This window comes from Nestor notabilis, unplaced genomic scaffold (genome assembly GCF_000696875.1).
Source record: "Nestor notabilis isolate BGI_N333 unplaced genomic scaffold, ASM69687v1 scaffold19114, whole genome shotgun sequence".
NCBI lineage: Eukaryota > Metazoa > Chordata > Aves > Psittaciformes > Psittacidae > Nestor > Nestor notabilis.
In genome coordinates this window covers 7988-17472 of record NW_009926236.1, presented here as the reverse complement: position 1 = coordinate 17472, position 9485 = coordinate 7988, and the positions used below count along the sequence as shown (strand labels likewise).

At 54.6% G+C, this 9485-nt stretch overlaps 1 protein-coding gene across 1 annotated transcript in view; it reads left to right on the top strand.

The window, feature by feature from the left end:
* Positions 1–9485, top strand: part of TRIM8 (tripartite motif containing 8) — a gene marked incomplete at its 3' end in the record, with an annotated part of 26669 nt that overhangs the window by 13657 nt on the left and 3527 nt on the right. The gene's annotated exons all lie outside the window — the stretch shown is intronic.

The following is a 9485-nucleotide window of genomic DNA, read 5'->3' as shown; positions in this document are numbered from 1 at the left end:
AGTGGTTGGTCCCCTCTTGGGTGCAGAGGGGTGGATGGGCTCGCTGTGTGTCGCCCTGGCTGCCCGCAGGTGCTGATGAGCTGCTTCCAGCCTGCAAAGCGCTGGACACGGGGGAGCTGTAGAAGTGCAAAGTTCTCTTTTTATTTTTTTCCCTCCATTTCCTCCCTTTTCTTTATTTTTTTCCAGCTTGTGTGCTGAATCCGGTTGAGTCTCATGCTCCCCTGGGTGGTGTCTGGTGCTGGCAAGCTGGAGCAGCAGATTCTGATGAGGCTTTTGGTAGATGTTCGTAACAGTTGTCTGCAGCAGTAGGACTTGGTTTCTTTTCCTTTAAAGTAAGTGATGGAGGAGCCAAGGCTCAGAGTAAACATCTCAGCACGTCAAAACCTCGTTTCCAAGAGAAATGGAGTCCCTTTTTCCTTGAAGCAGCCGAAAGGTTGAGATAGCCACCTCTGTGAGCCACATCCATCCCTCTGTGAGTCAGGCACTTTCCTTGGCACCTCTGAGAATTAAGCAGCCTCTAAGCCCTGAACGGGTTTTATAAATCTTGTTAGTTGATCTGCATTTTTGCAAAGCTCTTTGAATCCAGCCTATTGGCGCATAAGTCACCTTGACTTTCTGCAAGGCTTTGACTCCCAACTCACTTTCAGGCTCCATTTGTCAGTTGGAGGTGCACAAAAAAAGTGCCCCCTTATCTTTATTAGAAAAAAAAAAAAGCCTGCCTGGAGAAATGTAGCTGCACTCTAGTTGGTGCAAGCCAATAATAGAGGTGCATATAAACCTGTTCTGCCCTTGTTTGTGTTGATTTAACTTACCAGTACAAATTAAAATAGCCTTGAGCAGTTGGAAGTTTAACTAGATCAGTTGGAAGGCGGGAAAAAAAATAAAATCATGGCCTTTAAATCAAAGCAGGGTTTTCTTTCTAGTGCTGCCTGAGTCTGGAGAGGGGCTTTTTGCTGCCTGCACAGCCAAACCCCTTGTCTCTGGGTCACCAAATGAGATGGTGATGGGGCACATGGCTGTAGGTCATTGCCTTTGCACTTACTGGTGCATGTGGGTATCACTGTGGCTGCTCTGTTCCTTGGTGGTATGAACTCCCCCCCAAACCTGCTTGTGCATCCACATCTTCAAGCCAGGCTCCCTCCAGAATTAAGGGGGTAGGAAGCTGAAGGGGCTGTTGTTCAGAGCTCAGGTCTTCTCATGGCAGGGCTGAACCATAGCGGGTGTGGAGTGGAGGTCTTTGGGCAGGGGAGAGACAGCTCAGCCTGCAATGGGAGGAAGGGTGGAAGAGGCTGGGTGTGTTTCACCCTTGCAGAGAGAAGGCTCTGAGATCACGCAGGCCAGCAGGATCTTGAATCCAAGATGTTTATTTGGAAGAGGGAGTGAGGGTTTCTCAATCTTGCAGGGGCTGCAGATGGGGGTAGGTTTGCTGCCAGGCGATGGGAGTGGGTCTTTGCAGGGTGGCTGCTTTTGAAGGCGAAGCATCCCGCCAGCCAAAGTCTGGGGACAACTGAGCAACTGGCTGGGACCCTGAGATTGCAGCATGTTGGGATGATCTTGCGATTCAACAGAGCTAGATGAGGCTGGGAGAGCAGCAGATTGAGGCAGGATTGGGGATGCTGCCAAAGCCTGTTCATTTTTTTTTTGGTGGGGGTTATGGAAGGAGCAACTCACAGATGATATGTCAGAGCAACAGGGCTTGTGTGAGGAGCGGGAGTTTGTGATTCATCTGAGTCAGCAACAAACAACCTCCCATTGCTGCCCAGACTGCCACCACTGGAGCTGGCAGAACACTTGTGAGAGCCAGTGCAGGGAGATGGTCCAGATGAAAAGAGTTTGATCTTTTTACTGGCTTAATTTCTCAGCTGGATTGGTGGTCAGGAAGGGGCAGATGTATGAAAACAGAGACAGAAGAGGAAGGAAAGGAGGTTTGGGCCCCTGCAGCATCCATGTAAATTGATTGAAACCTTCAAGAAACCACAAGCACGGAGTGCACTGAAGGTGGAAAGGGCAGGACTTCTTACGTGACCCCTTAGGCCCCCAAAAATGTGAAGTCAGGTGAATCCCAGTCCCTGTAGCTTCAGGGCCCGGATTTTCTCTTCTGGCATGGCAGGGAGGAAGCACAAGGCGATGTTGGTCACTGGGGCCAGATGTGTTCCAGGTGTTGATGTGAGTCTGAGGTCCCAAGTGGCTGGAAATGGTTGCTCAAGACACTTGCGTCTGGGTGTCTGAAACTTTGTGGGATGTCGCAAACCCCTGTGCTTTCCCGGAGTGCCCTGGTGCTCTGGAGCCAGTTGCTCAAAGGGCATTTGGTGCTGGGTCGTGCTGGACAGGGTGAGCTTGTGCTGGGGCCTGCAGCCAGAGCCCCGTGCCAGAGATGGCAGCAGGGTGAATCCAAGCACTGATTTATAAGCAGCCCCAAACCAGGATATTTTCCCCCCTAAAACCAAAAGAGGTGGGGAAAAGAGCTCCTCTCACATCCCTGATGGTGGAGACGATGCAGACCTTGTCCTTCATAAACACAGGTCTGAGCTCTGTGACTGCTGCTGGCTCTCCATGCTCCCAGGTGAAGGCAGCCTGGACTGTCCTCCCTTCAGCAAGCTGGCCAGGGAGCGCTGCTGGCACAGCTGCCTCCTGCCCTGGATCTGCCAGGAGAGACAGCATCCGGATAGGGAAAGCACGCTCCCACGCTGTGTCCCAGCAGCACAGGGACAGCAGATGCTTTTGGGTGGTGCAGGAGCAAGACGGAGAGACCAGTTCTGAGAGTGGCTGGGCTGCGGCTGCAGGCGCAAGCAGGCCCTCGGGCACCAAGGAGCTCAAGGAATCTCTTTTCTCTCTGCTGGGAAGGGAGGAAGAGGAGATCCCACCCAGGCCTGTGCCAGCCAAAGGCATGGGCATTACCAAGGCTCATGTCTGTCCTGTGGATTCTGCAGCATCAGTTGGGACTCGCCTGTCTGCATGCTTGGCATGGAAACCAGCTCCTCCAACCCAGTATTCATCTTCCAGGTGTGTTTCCAGCTCCTTTCTTCCTCTCCTCTCCATAATGTGAGTGAGTCTTGAGCCCCAGGACTAGCAGAGGTGGTTCACTCTGCTTTCACCACCTCTTGCTGCGGTTTGCATGGGGGCAGCTTGTCTGACACTGGCCCGTGATCAGCACAGCCTCCAACACACTGCAAAAGTGGCTTTGGTATTCAGGGTGCCTCTGTTTTGGGGGCATATCACCCTGGCACATCCTGGGCACCGGGCATCAGGAAAACTTCTCCCTTCAGGACTTGCAGGGTTGCTGACACAGAGAGGATGCTTCTGTAGCCGGTGGCCTTGTCTCCTTGGTTCTAAATCTCCTTTATCCCCATTTTCCCCTCCAAGCAGATCTTCATTTCTAATACAGAAAGCAGTGGCTGCTAGGCCATGGCTTGAAGTTTGAGTCGGAAAACCACAGATAAAGCCCCAGCCTCCTTCCCTCCATTGTGCAAGAGACACAGCTGCAAGTAACCCCCACAGCAGTGGGGAGCAGGGTGAGACAGAGAGGGCTGGGGAGGCAAATTAACATCCTCAAGGTCCTTCTGAAGGTCGCTTTCTGACAGAGAATAGGTCCCCATTTCCTGGCCTCCAGAAATCCTGCTGCTGGCCCCACACAACACAATGACTTGTATTTTCCTTTTACTAACGAGTTCTTCCTTTTTGCTGGGTGTAAACAAGGTGCAGAGCTGTCCTGGGCTGGGGGCACCAGCACAGCCCCGCAGTGGTCCGGGGTCTGGTGGTACAAGGCTATGCAGAGAAGCATGGTCTGCCATGACGGCTGTCCTACAGTGCCACACGGACAAGGCCCAACCTGAATACTGCCAAGCAGGCAAAAAGTCATGGTTCAGCGAGAGCATCCATCTGCTGTAGGGATGCCCTGTGCCCTGACACCAGTGTGCCAGAGGTGGGACATGGGGCTTTCCTTCTGGGGTAGCCAATGGAGATGGAACATGGGGCTTAGTCTGATGGTTTTTCCTCCCCGCATACTGGGGAAAGCTTGGAGACCAGGCAGCATCTCACAGGGAGATGGGGACAGGCAGGAGGATGCATCTCCACCCAGCCCTGCGTGAGAACAGGGTGGAGAGCTGCTCTTGAGAGAGGCACCCTGCATCCTGTTCCCCCAAGCCAGTGCTGAATATTTGGCCTCTAGCCCTTTCTATGAAGCGCCAGCTCTCCTGATGCTCAGCGGGTCGCCTCGATGCTAGCAAGGGGGTCTCTGATGCTGATGTGGTGCATGGTTGCTGCTCCCATACCTTCCTAGCAAGGGCAGCTATTAATATCCCGGAGGCTGTTCCCCTCCCCTCTTCCTTCCCCTGCTGGGGATAAACCAGCTCAATCTGCACAGGGAGCACCGTGAGAAAAGCCAAACCCTGGAGCAGCGTGTGTGTGCTCTGTGCTGTCTGGGGGAGGCAAGGCCTCCTGCTCCAGCCAGGGACCTCCTCTCCTGCCTTGGTGCTTACTGTAAATGTGTGCAAGATGAAACCCCGACCAGAAAACATTTCCTTCCTGTCCCTGTAGGCGGATCAGCCTCATGTGAGTGCGGTGGGGGCTGTGGGGAGTTGAAAGAGGTGATTTTGCCTGGGTCTGGTCAGCAGGACACACTGGGGGGAATGGGAGGAATGCTCCAGGGCAGTTGAGCTATGGGGACTGGTCCTTTCAGGGTGTGGTGGTGCAGGATCTCATGGTTTGAGGTTCTGGTTTGGGGGGGCACTGGCATGCCATGCCCCAGAGCTGCGTGGTGTCGAGGTGCTGGTGTGTTGTCAGGTGGGGGATGCTTTCAGGAGGTGTGAGAATAGATCATTGTGTGGGTTTTTATCAGAAAACAGGCCGGGGAGCAGGAAGCCTGTGAGGTGTGGGGAGGCAAAAGGTTGCACTCGCCTCCTCGGTCCAGGGCTTTCACTGCATTAACATTCAGTCGCTGTGACTTCAGGCCCGTCTCCAGCGACGTGCCGGGACATGGGTCTCAATGGGGGCCCTTGATCCCAGTCCCTGGGCTGAGCTGCAGGTGTCTGGAGCCATTCCCGCAACAGGCATCTGCCCTTTGTGGCTTCCTTGCTCCCGTTCCACCTTCCTCCTCCTCCTTGCCCTTCCTCCTCCTTGTGCTCCGAGCTGCTCCCTCCTTTCTGGCTTTCCGGTGGCTGCAAACAATGTCCTTATTCACTCAGTGGCTGGGATTTGGCGGTGAGGGGAAGGCCCGGGCACAGAGGAGAAGGAAGGAGGGAGGCAGAGAAGCTATCATGCCTGCCCTGGGCCAGCTGTGGTTAAAGGCACTCTGGGGCGGTCTGTCTTTCTGCTCCCCCCAGTTTCCTATGGGAACAAGGGTTGTGTGCTCTTGTCGTTTGTCCACCTGCCCTCTGTAGTACCCTCCAAACTTGTGGCTGGTTTCAGCCCAGTTTATTGGGAATTAGCATCCTGCAGGTGTCCCACAGGTTGATGTGTGGGACATGGTTGCTTTTGCTGGGGGAACATCCCTGTAGGATGCACAGCACATATTAAGACATCAGAGGAGCTGCATGGGCTTCCTTTACCCCATGAACACAGAAAGGCTTTTCACTGCTCCAGCTCCCATTTAAAGTCAGAGCTGCTCGGCAGGTCGAGGGGCACCTCTCTGGCTCTGGTGCAGCTGCCAGGCTCCTTCCTGAGACAGATGAGAGTCAGGCAGGGTCTGGCCAGCACCCAAGCCCCTGGGGAAGGGGTGCTGCGGGCTCTCCCCTGCCAGCTTTCCCTGGGAGGCACACAAGGACCATTCTTGCAACAGGCGAAACCTTGGGGCACATCATGGGATTTTGCTGCACCAGCCCCAGCCCCAGGGCCATGGGGTGCAGGGGGCTTTGAAGGGGGGATGTGAGGAGTGCTTTGCTCCAAGCAGGGCAGGGGTGTAATGCACTGTTATCATGGGCTCAGCAGCAACCACAGACTTAGCCCTGTCCTTTGGGAGAGGACAGTGGTGAGACCAGCCTAAAAAAAGCCATGGAGACATCTTGCCTGCAGACTTCTTTCTGCCTGGGACGTCTCGGGAGGGTGTGGGCTCCTTCCCACACCCCAGTGCCCCCCTTTGCAGTGGGGGGTTGCTGGGCTGGCTGAGCTGGACCAGTGTGTGTAACACAGCTGACACTTGTGGTGCTGCAGACGGATGATGGCTCTAGGATGAGGAGCCCAGATGCCCTGTGCTGTCAGAGCTGCTAAACTCTGGCTGCAAGCATTCAATGTTGCGGAAGTTTGCTCTGTTGGGGCAGCCCAGTCCCCCAGCAGACATCCCTCATCCCCTGCCTGGGGGTGGAATGAGACCTTGCAGCACTCGCTTTACTTCCTATAGAAATGATCCTCCGAGTAACATTTATTTCCCTGCCAGCACATGACCTCAGCACCCCAAACCCTCCCAACTTGCTGCAGTTGCTCCCTAAGATTCACCCTGTTCCGGTGGCAGTGGGGCTCCTGATCAGCAAGCAAAGGATAACCTCTGATTGTTTCTCCTTCCACCTTCAGTGGTCCTGCTCCTGCACAGGGTTGATGGCCATGGTGTGTTTGTAGAGACCTTTGCTAACCTCCTCTTAGGGCTTAGCCTTCCCCCCGTTATGTTTTTCCATGAGAAGTGGGGAGATTACTTGCAACTCCAGCAGAATAAAGTGGTGTCCAGCAACGAGCCCCTCTCACTGGGGCTGGACCAGCCTCTTACCCTGGTCACAGATTAATTTCTTAATGAGTTAGATGAGTTCCCTCTCGGCTGCTGTTGGAACACAGAGCATTTTTAACAGCCGTTTTGCAGACCGGCAGCGTGTCTCGGTACAGACAAAGTGGGATCACAGAGTCGCTTGGAGCCCGGGAAGGGCGCCTGTACGGAAGGAGCTGCGTTTCTCTCAGCATCAAGGTCATGCATGAAATATGAGAAATTACCCTGAGAAATTCTGATCCTGGAGGAGGAGTTCATGACTTCAGAAATACCAGATTTGGGAGGGGATGGAAGGGGAAGGGATATATTTTCCTTTTCAAAATACCTAAGGAATTTAGCCCGTGCTGCGGAGACAATGAGATTTCACCCCTCAGTGCCAGAAGGGGTAGTTCAGACCCTTGTGTCTTGTTAAGGTTTCAGTTGCTGTGGGTGAAAAGCCCTCCTATCCCGCTGCAATCCCAGGCATGTACAGGTTTTAAATCGCCCTAAAATCAAGAGAGTAGCTGAAATGTGAGGTTTAAAGAAAACACTCCATGTCTTCTATTCTCTCTGATTTCTATGTCTGTAGGTTAGATTTTGGTCACTTTTTTCCAGCTGTGAGGGGCTATTAAATTAACTTATATGTACAGAAAGTTGCTTATAGGTATATTTATGTACGTTTTTGTGATTTCACATAATTGTATGATTCCAGGAGCAGAGCGCCCTGAGGTTACAAAACACAAAGGTTGGCAGCTCTGCCACGGCAGCTGCAGGGTGGTGGGAAGGGGACGATGGTACGTGCATGTCTGGGGCTGTTCGGTCTGTCCCTCACACTGGTCGGGCTGGCAGGGTGGCCTCTGCCCGCCTGGCATCTGCCACTGATGGAAAACCCTGCTTTCCCCCATGAGGCCACCCCAGCAGTATCGGGGCAAAGAGCAGGGCGGCCTCAGGGCAGCTCCATGTCAGATGCCTGATGCCGGAGTGGGATGGGGGTTTGGCCTCTGTGTCCAGTGAGCCATCATGCTTGGATCCTGTCCCACATTCTTGCCCAGCCCTGCCCCAGCTGGCATCTGGGGGATGCGGGCTGGGGACCTGGCTGCACCCAGGCCCCCACCACACTCAGCCATCCTCCCGGTGGGCTGGTGCGGGGTGGGTCTGGCTGCTCGTGGTGGAGACTCCTGCTCTGCCAGCAGGGAGGGAGGGGTAGGGAAGGGCTCAGTGCGAAGGTTTGCCTTGTCTTTTGGCTCTCCAGTTTGGGGAGCAAGAACCTCAGCCTGCGCTGCAAGACCTGCCCCTCTTCCCAGGCTCCATCAGCCTCCTGCATGCAGGGATGCGGGAAGGCATCTCCTTCCCTGGAGCAGGCAGCTTTCCTGTTGACTGTGATTTCAGTGCAGAAATTCCAGCCTGCAGATGCTGGAGCAGGATCCAGAGCGAGGTGCACTGTGCTCCGCGCCAGGGGGGATGTTGCAAACCCTGTTTTGAACCAGCAGTGCTTGGGAGCAGGTTGTGTTGACATGCACCTGCCTGCACTGCTGCCGGAGCAGGTTGCTGCCCACTGTAGAATGACTCTTTTATGATGAAAAAAGGAGATTTTTACTATATGCATCAGACCTTTCTCCATGTAGACACTCCCACCTATTCAGCTGGTCTTAAACACAGCAGCAGCAATGCCCTTGGATGCTTGCAGGCCCTCATCTTTCTGTATGCATGCGCCACCAAATGTCCCCTCATGCCTGGGGGTCTCCTACTGCCCCTCAGACCCTGTTTCAGTGTCCATGTGCATGGGTGGGTGCACACATGAGGGCACTGGGCAGCATGTGGAGTACCAGTGGGAAGCTGGAGGTTTTTTAGCTCATTATTATCAGTGGTAGGAGCCCCATGGCAGCAAAGCTGGAGGGGTCTGAGGCCTTAATGCTCCCGAATTGAGTCGGAGGTGACAGCCTTTCCCTGCAACACAATTAATCCCGGCAGTGCCTCTGCCGCCCTCCCCCTCCCGCCTCGTCCAGGAATTAATTACTTGATTATAAATCCCTGAGCAACGGTTTATAATAGCAATAATCCCCTCGAAATTCATCCTTGCTGCTGGTTTCTTCCCATCTCGCCCCCGTCGTTGTGTCTCTAAAGCCATATCTCTGTGCCAGGTGAAGCCCTTCTCACCGTGCTGGTGCCGTGGCTTGTCCCCGGGATAACCACAGGGGGAGAGAATCTGGACTTGATTTTACAGGGCATTTTGGGAAGCTCTGCTCCTGCTCACAGGGATGGAACCCTTCTCTCACGGATGGGGAAGCGTGCAGGAGCGAGGCGCTCATGCTGATAGCTGGGGAATAAGGTTTTGTCCCAGTTATTAGGCTGATGGCCCAGGCCCAGCCCTGAGGAGTGGGGGCCGGGGGCTGGCAGTGTGGTGGGGGGAGGCCTTGTTCCTCCTCTCTCTGTCCCTCCCGATTACACTGATGCTGGCTCTGGGGCTTGTCATGGAGGCAGGGAAGGCAGAAAGGATTTGGCATAGCACACAGGGGTGTGAGGGGGGTGGCCATGTCTCACAGGAGCCTGCTGGCGATGGGTGATGGGCCTCAAAACGGTGCTGCCACAGTGGCAGATTTGCTCTCTGTGTTCCCCCCCAAACCAAACCCCAGTGACTGTGTCGCAGAAGGTTACCCAAGGGGATGCCCCCATCCAGGGGGCGCAGATCAAGGTCCTCAGCTGATAAGGCAGCCCGGGACACACAGCCCCTCTGTGTGGCCATTGAAGTGTCAAGACTTCCACCTCCACCAGCCACGCTTGGGCTTTCACCTCAGCCGTGGCACCCCCCGCAACACCT